Below are 10267 nucleotides of genomic sequence, written 5' to 3' on the forward strand. Positions count from 1 at the left end.
GTGATGCTGGTGAATAGGGTCCTGAGTCATGTGGCTGTGTGGTGGCTCATGTGTGGTTGGTTTATGTGGACCTGGCTTCTCCACCTGTAGTGAGAGCAGAGACTAACAGCTTCCTAGGTCCTCCAGGTTCAACCTGGAGAGCTCCTCTTGGGTGCACTTGACAGCTATGTAAATACAAAGTGAAAATAAAAATGCTTAAATGGCCCAGAGAGAAAAGAGGAGCTTTTATGGATGGCTCAAGTCAGTTCTTTTTGTGTGTTTATCTTTTCATTATGTGGTAATATCATTCTTACATTGGAGATGCTTTCTTGATGATGACATTTATGATAACATATTGTGTCACAAGCAAGATGTTTCAAATGGACAAAAGATATAATAAAAGAGGAATCCACTTTGAGACAGGAACCAACAGGCAGACTTTTGCACGGTGCAGTTGATGTAAGAAGAGAAGACGGGGTCTGAGAAGGTGAAGAAGAAAAATATTTTTGGAAGTTTTGTGAAGAATAGTAATGGGTTCTAGGGAGGATAGTGTCTTTGAAACATGCATGATAGTTTGTCTCCTGTTCTCAGGATTCCCCGGCTTTGAATGTAATTGTTGATTAATTTCCTTTGCTCTAACTGTGCACCTGATGGTGACTCAGGCCAGTGGGTCAGTAACAGCAAAGCAGGTGGAAGAAGCTACAAATTTCAAACCGTCTATAAATGGGTTGGTTGACTCTTGAATAACTGAAGGAGGATTATTGAACAAAAGCCTTTGGGGGCTTTGGAAAGGTACATTTAAAGTAAACTTTTTAAAGAAGAGTAAGGTAAGGACTCTATGTTTTCAGGAAGTCTTAATTTTTTTTTTATTAGTCATATTTTGCAGGTGAAGAAACTGAGAATTTGAAGGACTAGGAAGCTTAACGAAGGTGACAGAGCTACCTAGCGGTGGAGCTGAGATTCAGGAAGGGGTCTGTTTGACTCTGAAACTTCTCACTCTTTTTATGGTATGAGAGAGAACACCTAACATAGAACAGGATACGTTACAGGGTGAGGTGGAGGGAAAATAAAGCAATTCAGGAGACCACAGGTGGGCTTCCCGAGGGCAGAAGCTTCAAGCCTCTTGGAACTTTTGCAACTCCTGACGCCACCCCCCGCCCTACTACCGCCCCAAGTAAAATTGCAAGTTACTTACAATTGCAGCAGAAATACTTTAGTTATTTAAGGAGAAAACTTATTTTGTTTTAATTTTAAGAATGCTTATTACAATAACACAATAGCACTATTTTTCTCTGTTTTGCCTGATTACTCAAATGGAACAAAGATGTTATGTGAATATTTCACACTTCCTTTCCCTCTCTTTTCCTCTCCTTTAAATAGTTTGCATCCCAAGATGCAGTGTCATTAAATACATCAGTACAACCCCTTTAGGTCTGGAGGAGAAAGTGTCAAAAGAGTAAAATTCTAGGGAAGAATCCAGGTCCATATATTATAGCTCAAAATAGGGAAAATAGAAAATAGTCAAAATAGTAAATTCACCTACATCTAGCTATTACATTATTTCTGATTTAATTTAATTTAGTTTTTTCTTTTCTCTTCTTTGGCTTGCAGAATAGGTCCAGAAGAAGAAAAAAGTTCATCCATAAGTAGACTTACTGGGAAGGCTCTGACAGGTGCTACAGGCTGACCTGTAATGCTGCCCTGGGCCCCTTCAGTAACTCTGATGAGGCAGGTGTGGGCTGAACTGTGTCCCTCCAAAGTCATATGTTGAAGTCTTAATTCCCAGCACCTCAGAATGTGACTGTGTGTGGAGACAAGGCCTTTAAAGAGGTAAATAAGGAAAAACGAGGTCATATGTGTGGGCCCTAATCCAAAACGATTGGTGCCCTTATAAGAAGGAGAGATTAGGGCACAGACAACATGCAGATGGGTGGGCTACCATGTGAGGACACAGAGAGAAGGCAGCTGCCTAAAGCCAAGGAGAGAGACCTCAGGAGAAACCAAAGCTGCTTACACCTTGATCATGGACTTCCAGCCTCGAGAACTGTGAGAAAATAAGCATCTGTGGTTTAAGGTGCCCAGTCTGGGGCTCTTTGCCATTGGCAGCTGCTGAAGGAGCCAGGACATTAGGTCAGGAAGATACAGGCTCAGTGAGAAAAGGGTCCACTTTGGACCTTTTCATTTTTGAAAGTGCCCATTGATTTTATTTTATTTTATTAATTTAAAAAATTTATTTACTTTATTAATTTTTATTGGAGTATAGTTGCTTTACAATGTTGTGTTAGTTTCTTGCTGTACAGCTAAGTGAATCCGTCATACGTATACATATATCACCTCTTTTTTAGACTTCCTTCCCATTTAGGTCACCACAGAGCACTGAGTAGAGTTCCCTGTGCTATACAGCAGGTTCTCATTAATCTATTTAATACATAGTATCAATAGTGTGTATGTGTCAATCCCAATCTCCCAATTCATCCCACCCTCCCTTCCCCCCTTGGTGTCCATACGTTTGTTTTCTACATCTGTGACTCTATTTCTGCTTTACAGATAAGTTCATCTGTACCATTTTTCTAGATTCCACATATAGGCGGTATTGTATGACATTTGCTTTTCTCTGTCTGACTTACTTCACTCTGTATGGCAGTCTCTAGGTCCATCCACATCTTTGCAAATGTCACTATTTTGTTCCTTTTTATGAAGTGCCCATTGATTTTAGCATGTACCGGAGAGTGAGCAAACTTGTACCTCTGAGAAAAAGGAAATTAAACCTTGACTTGCTGCCCTGCTACCCCAGTTCCTCTTATGATCTCTCTCCTTCCTTCCCCTTGTCTTCCTTCCTTCCACATCTCCTTTTGCCCGCGTCCTTTCCCGTGTAGGCTCATGCCTGCCAGTTCTGATACCGTTAACAAAGCTGTGTATAGGTCCCAAAGTTTGTGATGTATCTGTGAGCACTGATACATTTTACAGCACTGCTTAGAGGGAACCATATCTTTGCTGATCAGTGAATTTTGACAAGTAGTTTCCATATTTTATATTTTCCATATCTCCCATAGTCCATATTCCCCACAGAGACCAGGATGAGAGCTGGTACGGTCTGATAAAGGTGACCAGTGGAAAAATAGGGGAAAATGTTTAAGCCTAAGGGGAATCCAGAGAGTTCTCTTGAGAAGCCAGAGCTTCCTGATTCCTTGTAAAGGCTCAGGGGTCCTGGGGGGGGGGGGCGGGCCGGCTGTGGGTGACGAAAGCACCAGGCAATGTCACCTCGATTCTGTGGGCAGCATGCAATACTAAAGAGATTTACTTCTTGAGGGTGTCCAAGTTTTTTTTTTTTTTAATAAAAGTTTAAATGTTTAATGGTGGTAAAAAGCACATAACATGAAATTTACCATCCCAACTGCTTCTAAGGATGCAGTAGTGTTAAGTATATCTACATTGTGGTGCTTTCTTCAGCAGCACATATACTAAAATTGGAACGATACAGAGAAGATTAGCATGGCCCCTGTGCAAGGATGACATGCAAATACGTGAAGTGTTCCATATTTTTTAGAGATTGTTGTACTGAGTGAAGTAGGTCAGACAAATATCATATGTCATCGCTTATATGTGGAATCTAAAAAAATGGTACAAATGAACTTATCTACAAAACAGAAATAGAGTCACAGATGCAGAAAACAAACTTATGGTTACCAGGGGGGAAAAAGGAGGGAGGGATAAATTGGGAGTTAGGGATCAACATATACGCACTACTATATATAACATAGATAACCAACAAGGACCTACTGTATAGCACAGGGAACTCTACTCAGTGGTCTGTAATGACCTAAATGGGAAAAGAATCTAAAAAAAAGTGGATATATGTATACGTATAACTGATGCACTTTGCTGTACACCTGAAACTTAACACATAGCATTGTAAATCAACTCTACTCCAATAAAATTTTTTAAAATATATTTACATTGTGCTTAAGTTCTTAAATAATGAGTCATGTGGTAAGAATTCCATACTTTTACATTATTATTAGTTTTTGGTTTAATCGTTAGAATATGTATTTTAGAAGTAATAACAAAAGTCAAAAACCGTCTAACGTAAAATTTGTTTGATTGTACGGAAGTCTACAGATCTAGTCCTATGGTTGGTCGTTGATTAGTTTTAAATGAGTCAATGGGAATACATAACTCCTAATCATTTAGCAAGCTTTTATGGAGCGCCCACTGTGAACACGCAGTGTTTAGACTCTGCCGATGCAGCAGTAAACACATAGGCCAGGACCTGGTTCCCACTGAGCTTACGTGTCCGACGTGAGGCGGCGGATGTGTAGAAGGTGGTCAACAACTGATGGCTGTGTGACAGGCAGCAACGTCATGACTCCTGGTTAGAGGTGAAGGCCAGCCTGGAATTCACAGCATCAGCAAGTCACCAAGTAGCCACTGTCTTCCTCGTTCCCAGAGCCCCGACTCCTCCAGCCAAGGAAGAGCTAGCTGGCCGTGCAGTGGCTTCTGTTCTAGGAGAGGGACCTTAAGCTCAGGGAACCCCGGTCTTCGCTGATGGGCAGCACGCATGCCTGACCACTGCTGGGTCAGGGAGATGTCAACTCTCCCTCCTGTCTGTGAACAGAACTGCCTTTTGCCCTGAGGAAGATGCCGTCTCTAGTTTCATTTTATTATTATTATTATTATTTTAAATTCTTTTCTTTTAAACCCCACATTTGTTTGTTTATTTTTTTGGCTGTGTTGGGTCTTCGTTTCTGTGCGAGGGCTTTCTCTAGTTGTGGCAAGCAGGGGCCACTCTTCATTGCGGTGTGCGGGCCTCTCACTATCGCGGCCTCTCTTGTTGCGGAGCACAGGCTCCAGACGCGCAGACTCAGTAGTTGTGGCTCACGGGCACAGTTGCTCCGCGGCATGTGGGATCTTCCCAGACCAGGGCTCGAACCCGTGTCCCCTGCATTAGCAGGCAGATTCTCAACCACTGCGCCACCAGGGAAGCCCTTATTATTTTTTAATAACGTTCTATCGTAGTATAAAGGTAGATTTTCTTTTCTATTCTGTTTTCCACTTCTCCCGTCATTTTGGCAAATTACACAGAATTGCATATTGACCCAAACGAATAGATTAAATGTCACTTAATTTATTCTAAAGTAAATTGTACCCGTTTCTTGTATGGATTAACTTGCCATACCTACATTTCATAGAGTATTTAATGTTCATTTTAGAGAAAAAACTGTTAGTAATGTGACTTCTCATTAATGCATACTAGTGGATATTTGCCAGTGAAGTAAACTATTTAATTATTAATTTCAGTGGAAAATAGCATTGAGAAGAAGTCAACAGGGTAAGAAACATTATTTTTAATTTGTTAACTTTCAGAGATATATTGCTGTATAAAAAGGTTATGACAAATTTCAAAAGCAACATAGTATAGTGGGAAAGACCACAGACGGCTGGAGCCAGCCTGCCAGGGGTTGAATCCCAGCTCTGTTACAGACTAGTTGTTTAAACATGGTGAGCCACCTAAGCTATGGGTGGTACATCTCCTTACTGGGAAAATGGGGATAATAAAAATATAGACCTCATGGAATTGTTAGGAGGGTTGAATGAGCTAATATATAAGAAGTGCTTTAAAAAGCTCCTTGTGCACAGTAATATTGTACAAGAGCTGGCTATGGTTATTACTATCTTCTTAGCCACCTGGCATGCAGTTCCTTTCCAGTGCTGCTCCTCAGTTCTTCATGTGCACAGGAGTTGGGCCAGTGTTTCTGAGGCATGGCTGCAGGAAACCCTAGAATACTTTCTTCAATAGCATGATTCAAAAGAAATCACAGAAAAGAAAAAAAAAAGAAATCACTACTTAGATTGAAATATTTTGACTGGGTTTGTGAGAAGATCTGGTATTACTGAATGCTTTGTGCAAATCTGCTAAAGAAATATCTTCAAATTATATTTTCCTTTCCAAATATTCTTTGTCAATATAGGTGAGTATTTCTGACTTTCACAGCATTTACCAGTTTACCAATTAAGCTGTTCATGTTGCTCTGCTAGGCTTACTATTTTAGCTGTGATAAGAATTCATTTTTAAAGCAATTTACAGCATTATACTTACTGCTGGTCATTTGCCTTCTTATTAGGTTTCTGAATATTGAAGCGTATATATTAAATTCCAGGCCCACAGAAATTTGAGGCTGACTGCTCTTTATCCCCTATACTCGATTGTTAGTCTTACATATTTGTTCAATAAAAAAGTCTACAAGTAAAAAATGCTGGAGAGGGTCTGGAGAAAAGGGAACCCTCCTGCCCTTTTGGTGGGAATGTAAGTTGGTGCAGCCACTATGGAGAACAGTATGGAGGTTCCTCAAAAAGCTAAAAATAGAGCTACCATATGATCCAGCAATCCCACTCCTGGGCATATATCCAGACAAAAGTATAATTAAGAAAGATACCTGCACCCCAATATTCATAGCAGCACTATTCACAGTAAACAAGACGTGGAAGCAACCTAAATGTCCATTGACAGATGAATGGATAAAGAAGATGTGGCACATATATACAATGGAATACTACTCAGCCATGAAAAGAACAAAACAATGCCATTTGCAGCAACATGGATGCAACTAGAGATTATCATACTAAGTGAAGTCAGAAAGAGGAAGATCAATACCATATGATATCACTTATATGTGGAATCTAAAATATGACACAAATGAACATATCTAGGAAACAAAAACAGACTCACAGACATAGAGAACAGACTTGTGGTTGACAAGGGGGAGGGGGTTGGGGAGGGATGGACTGGGAGTTTGGGCTTAGCAGATGCAAACTATTACGTATAGGATGGATAAACAATAAGGTCCTACTGTAGAGCACAGGGAACTATATTCAATATCCTAGGATAAACCATAATGGAAAAGCATGTAGATAGATAGATAGATAGATAGATATTTGTATAACTGAATCACTTTGATGCACAGCAGAAATTAATACAACATTGTAAATAAACCATAGTTAAATTAAAAAAAACAAAAAAAGAAGGCTGGCCTTCTGATTCTAGAACCTCTCCCAGGCTCTCTAACACACATCACATCTGCCCACCGCTGGTGGCCCTGCTCTTGCTATTATGTTCCATTCTTTAAACATTTTCTTAAGCTTCCTTTAAATATGACGAGACCTACTCTCAATGCACCTCACCTATTTCTGACTTTCTCTGCAGAGTTACTGGGGAATTTCTCAGTCTCGTATTCTCTAAATTAACAAGGGGAAAACATCGCCTCATTAATTTTTTAAAAGTCATTTTTCTTAGAAGGGAAATGGATGATTGCACTTCAATAACAATAAAAGGGCACTGTAAGGAAAAAGAATGGAAAAGGCTGAAAGCGTGCTGAAAACCACATTCTTCAAGAAATAGCAGTAGTGATGGTGGAACATCATTATGAGAACATGGATGAAGAAAGAAATTAAGGCAAAAGGGTACATTCTCTTTTATCCCATGGTTTTATTTTATTTTATTTTGGCTGTGGCATGTGGGATCTTAGTTCCCCAACCAGGGCTGAGCACATGCCCCCTGCAGTGGAAGCTCGGAGTCTTAACCACTGGACATCCAGGGAAGTCCCTTATTTTTTTTTAAATTAATTTTTATTGGAATACAGTTGATTTACAATGTTGTGTTAGTTTCTGCTGTACAAGAAAGTGAATCAGTTATATATATCCATGTATCCACTCTTTTTTAGATTCTACTCCCATATAGGTCATTACGGAGTATGGAGTAGAGTTCCCTGTGCTGTACAGCAAGTCTTATTAGTTATCTATTTTATATATAGTAGTGTGTACATGTCAATCCCAATCTCCCAATTTATCCCTCTCCTCCTTTTCCCCCTTAGTAATTTTCCCATCATTTTTAAGGAGGAACCTTTAAGACAAAGCTAATGTGTCCCTAAGTGCTAACTGCTTGAAGCACTCCCTCCCTCCCACAAAAGACATCATTGACCCTGCCTCTGGGGCATTCATGCTAAATGGACTTGTTTTCTTCACCGTTTCCTCCTGGGAAAGGCTGGGGCTGAGACGTGAAGAAAGGCCACTGACCACTCATTAAAAGCCCAGAAATGAGAGGGTGTCGAACACATGTTCCTCCAACACGGAACTGATTGTCTCAGGTTTTCTCCCCCGAAAGACAGGTAGAGTCATTTAAATGATAATTTACATATTTCTTAGAATCACCGTAGAGATGTACCTGCTGTTTTGATGCTTTCCTTTTAATAACGATACATTTGTGATGGGTTGAAGCCCTTCCAAGAGTTCCAGGCTGTGCCAAAAATTGTAATCACGCTTGACCCATGAGATGCATGTGTAGAATCTGTGGCCCAAATTCAGTGAAGTAATAAGCAAAGTTTGCGTAATCACGCTACATCTCTAGACTGGATTCATTAGTTCCTTGGGTCAGTTAGAACAATCATCAGAACACCCAATACTGAGCTAAACAATTTTCTGCTTGTAGATTACTTTAAAAGAAGGAGAGAGAATCAGTTCGAAAAGACCTTCACTAGCTGGATGGCACAGGGTGGGGAAGGTACCACCTTGCCTTCAGCTGATTTTAATCACAGTTATGAGAATGTTTAGTTGTGTCAGCACATCCAAGAGGGACCTAAAAGACTCAGGAACACTGTGGGGGAAAAAGGCTTGAGATCAACCTGGTTCCGGAGATGGGAGGATGCTCTGAGTGGCTGATGCCATGGCCAGTCCACCAGCTGGGCTTCCAGGAGGTCCACCATGCAGTGGTACCAAGATATACTGATGGGCCCAACCCCCCAACACAAGAACAGTCTGAAGCCAGGTGTGTGGGAAGACAACAGATCAGACCCAGTGGTGCTATTTTTGGTGGGGCACGTGTTTGTCTTGTATGTGTATTGTTGGAAGGGGTGTAGGGGTTGGGTTTCTGGCCACAGAGGTGGCCACACGCCATCTTTGATATTGCAGATGAGACGATGATCTTCCAGATTCTGCGTACGTTGCCGTCCTTTCTCAATATTTGTGTACAGTTCTTTTCAAAGTCCACTGTCCTCAGGGTGTGGATTTTATGAACAATCCAAGGGATTGATCTCGGTCCTGTTAGGCAAAGATTAACAGCCCAATAAATAGAAATTGTGCACCACCATAAGGTTAACACAAGGAAACGGCCAAGTTGATCTAAGGTCTATTCCCAAGAAAAGGATATGCACCCCCATCATTTTATTTTTTTTTTGAAGAAGACGAATTCGTCAATAATAAATTAATAACCATCATGTTAGAATTGTCAGTGGGAGACACTCTATTTCCCGTGTCCAGTAAGAAAGCTACCTATTATTTTGGTAAGAAATGCCTAAATTGAAATTCCAAAGGGCATTATGAACTTGAATTAAAAAGGTAATGGATTTTTTAATAAGTTCTGGGTCAAGATGTATTATCAAACTATTTTCCATAGGGCATAGAATATACCATCTATCCTTTTAATAATAACAGCCCTGGTCTTCCATCCAGCAGCCAGCTGAGGCTGCTCGGCTATTATAGTCTCTCCCACCATCCCTAACAATGAACAAATAACTAGACGGCCCATGAAACAGTCTAAATAGAACCGTCTCCTGGAGAGACTGTGACTGCCAGAGACAGGTTCGATTCAGATCTGGATCCCCTGCTTTGGGAAAGAACAGATCAATGCCGTTGGAGAGTCAAGTAGTAGAGGGAAATATTAGGATGAATTGAGTGAATCATAAAACAAATTGATCCGCGCGCTGACATACAACCTTACTCTACCTGATGGCTCTGATTCAGGACCAGGCAAACGGTAATTCTGTGTGCTCTCCAGCTCAAAGGGCTTTCAGAAAAACGATTTGAATCGTACAAACCATTTATTAGTAAGGAAAATACTATGTCTGCGAATCCTTTAAGGCTGCAAGGAACTTACCCAAGCATTGGAAAGGCAGTCTGCATGTGCGAAGTTGTAGACGAGGTTTCTTTTTTTTCTCATTACGGTTTGAGTCCAGAGCCAAAGTTACGTCTTTAAACCATTCTTTCTGTCACTTCTAACTGTCTGACTGTGCTGTGCTCTATAAACCTGTCTCTTCTCTGTGTGCCCTGTTAGATAACTCCCTGGTACACACCCCAGATCCTTCCTCATACCTCCGCTGGGTCCTGGGAACATGGAACTTTATAGGTAGCAATGGAGGAAAAGAGGGGCAGTAAACTTACTGACTGCAAGATAGCAGAATTCACCAGAATTCAGTGATTCTTACATTCTCCATGAGAAAGTAACCTATCAGGAGCTAAT

General features: G+C 40.7%; 1 non-coding gene across 1 annotated transcript; it reads left to right on the forward strand.

The window, feature by feature from the left end:
- The first annotated feature begins 3416 nt into the window (after positions 1 to 3416).
- LOC115802236 (U6 spliceosomal RNA) lies at positions 3417 to 3523 on the forward strand. Its single transcript, XR_004022656.1, has one exon. It is a non-coding gene; the product is annotated as a U6 spliceosomal RNA (small nuclear RNA).
- The last annotated feature ends 6744 nt before the right edge of the window (positions 3524 to 10267 follow it).

This window comes from Delphinapterus leucas, chromosome 1, assembly GCF_059928025.1.
Source record: "Delphinapterus leucas isolate spDelLeu-1000000601 "Yukka" chromosome 1, BTC_Dleu_Yukka2, whole genome shotgun sequence".
NCBI lineage: Eukaryota > Metazoa > Chordata > Mammalia > Artiodactyla > Monodontidae > Delphinapterus > Delphinapterus leucas.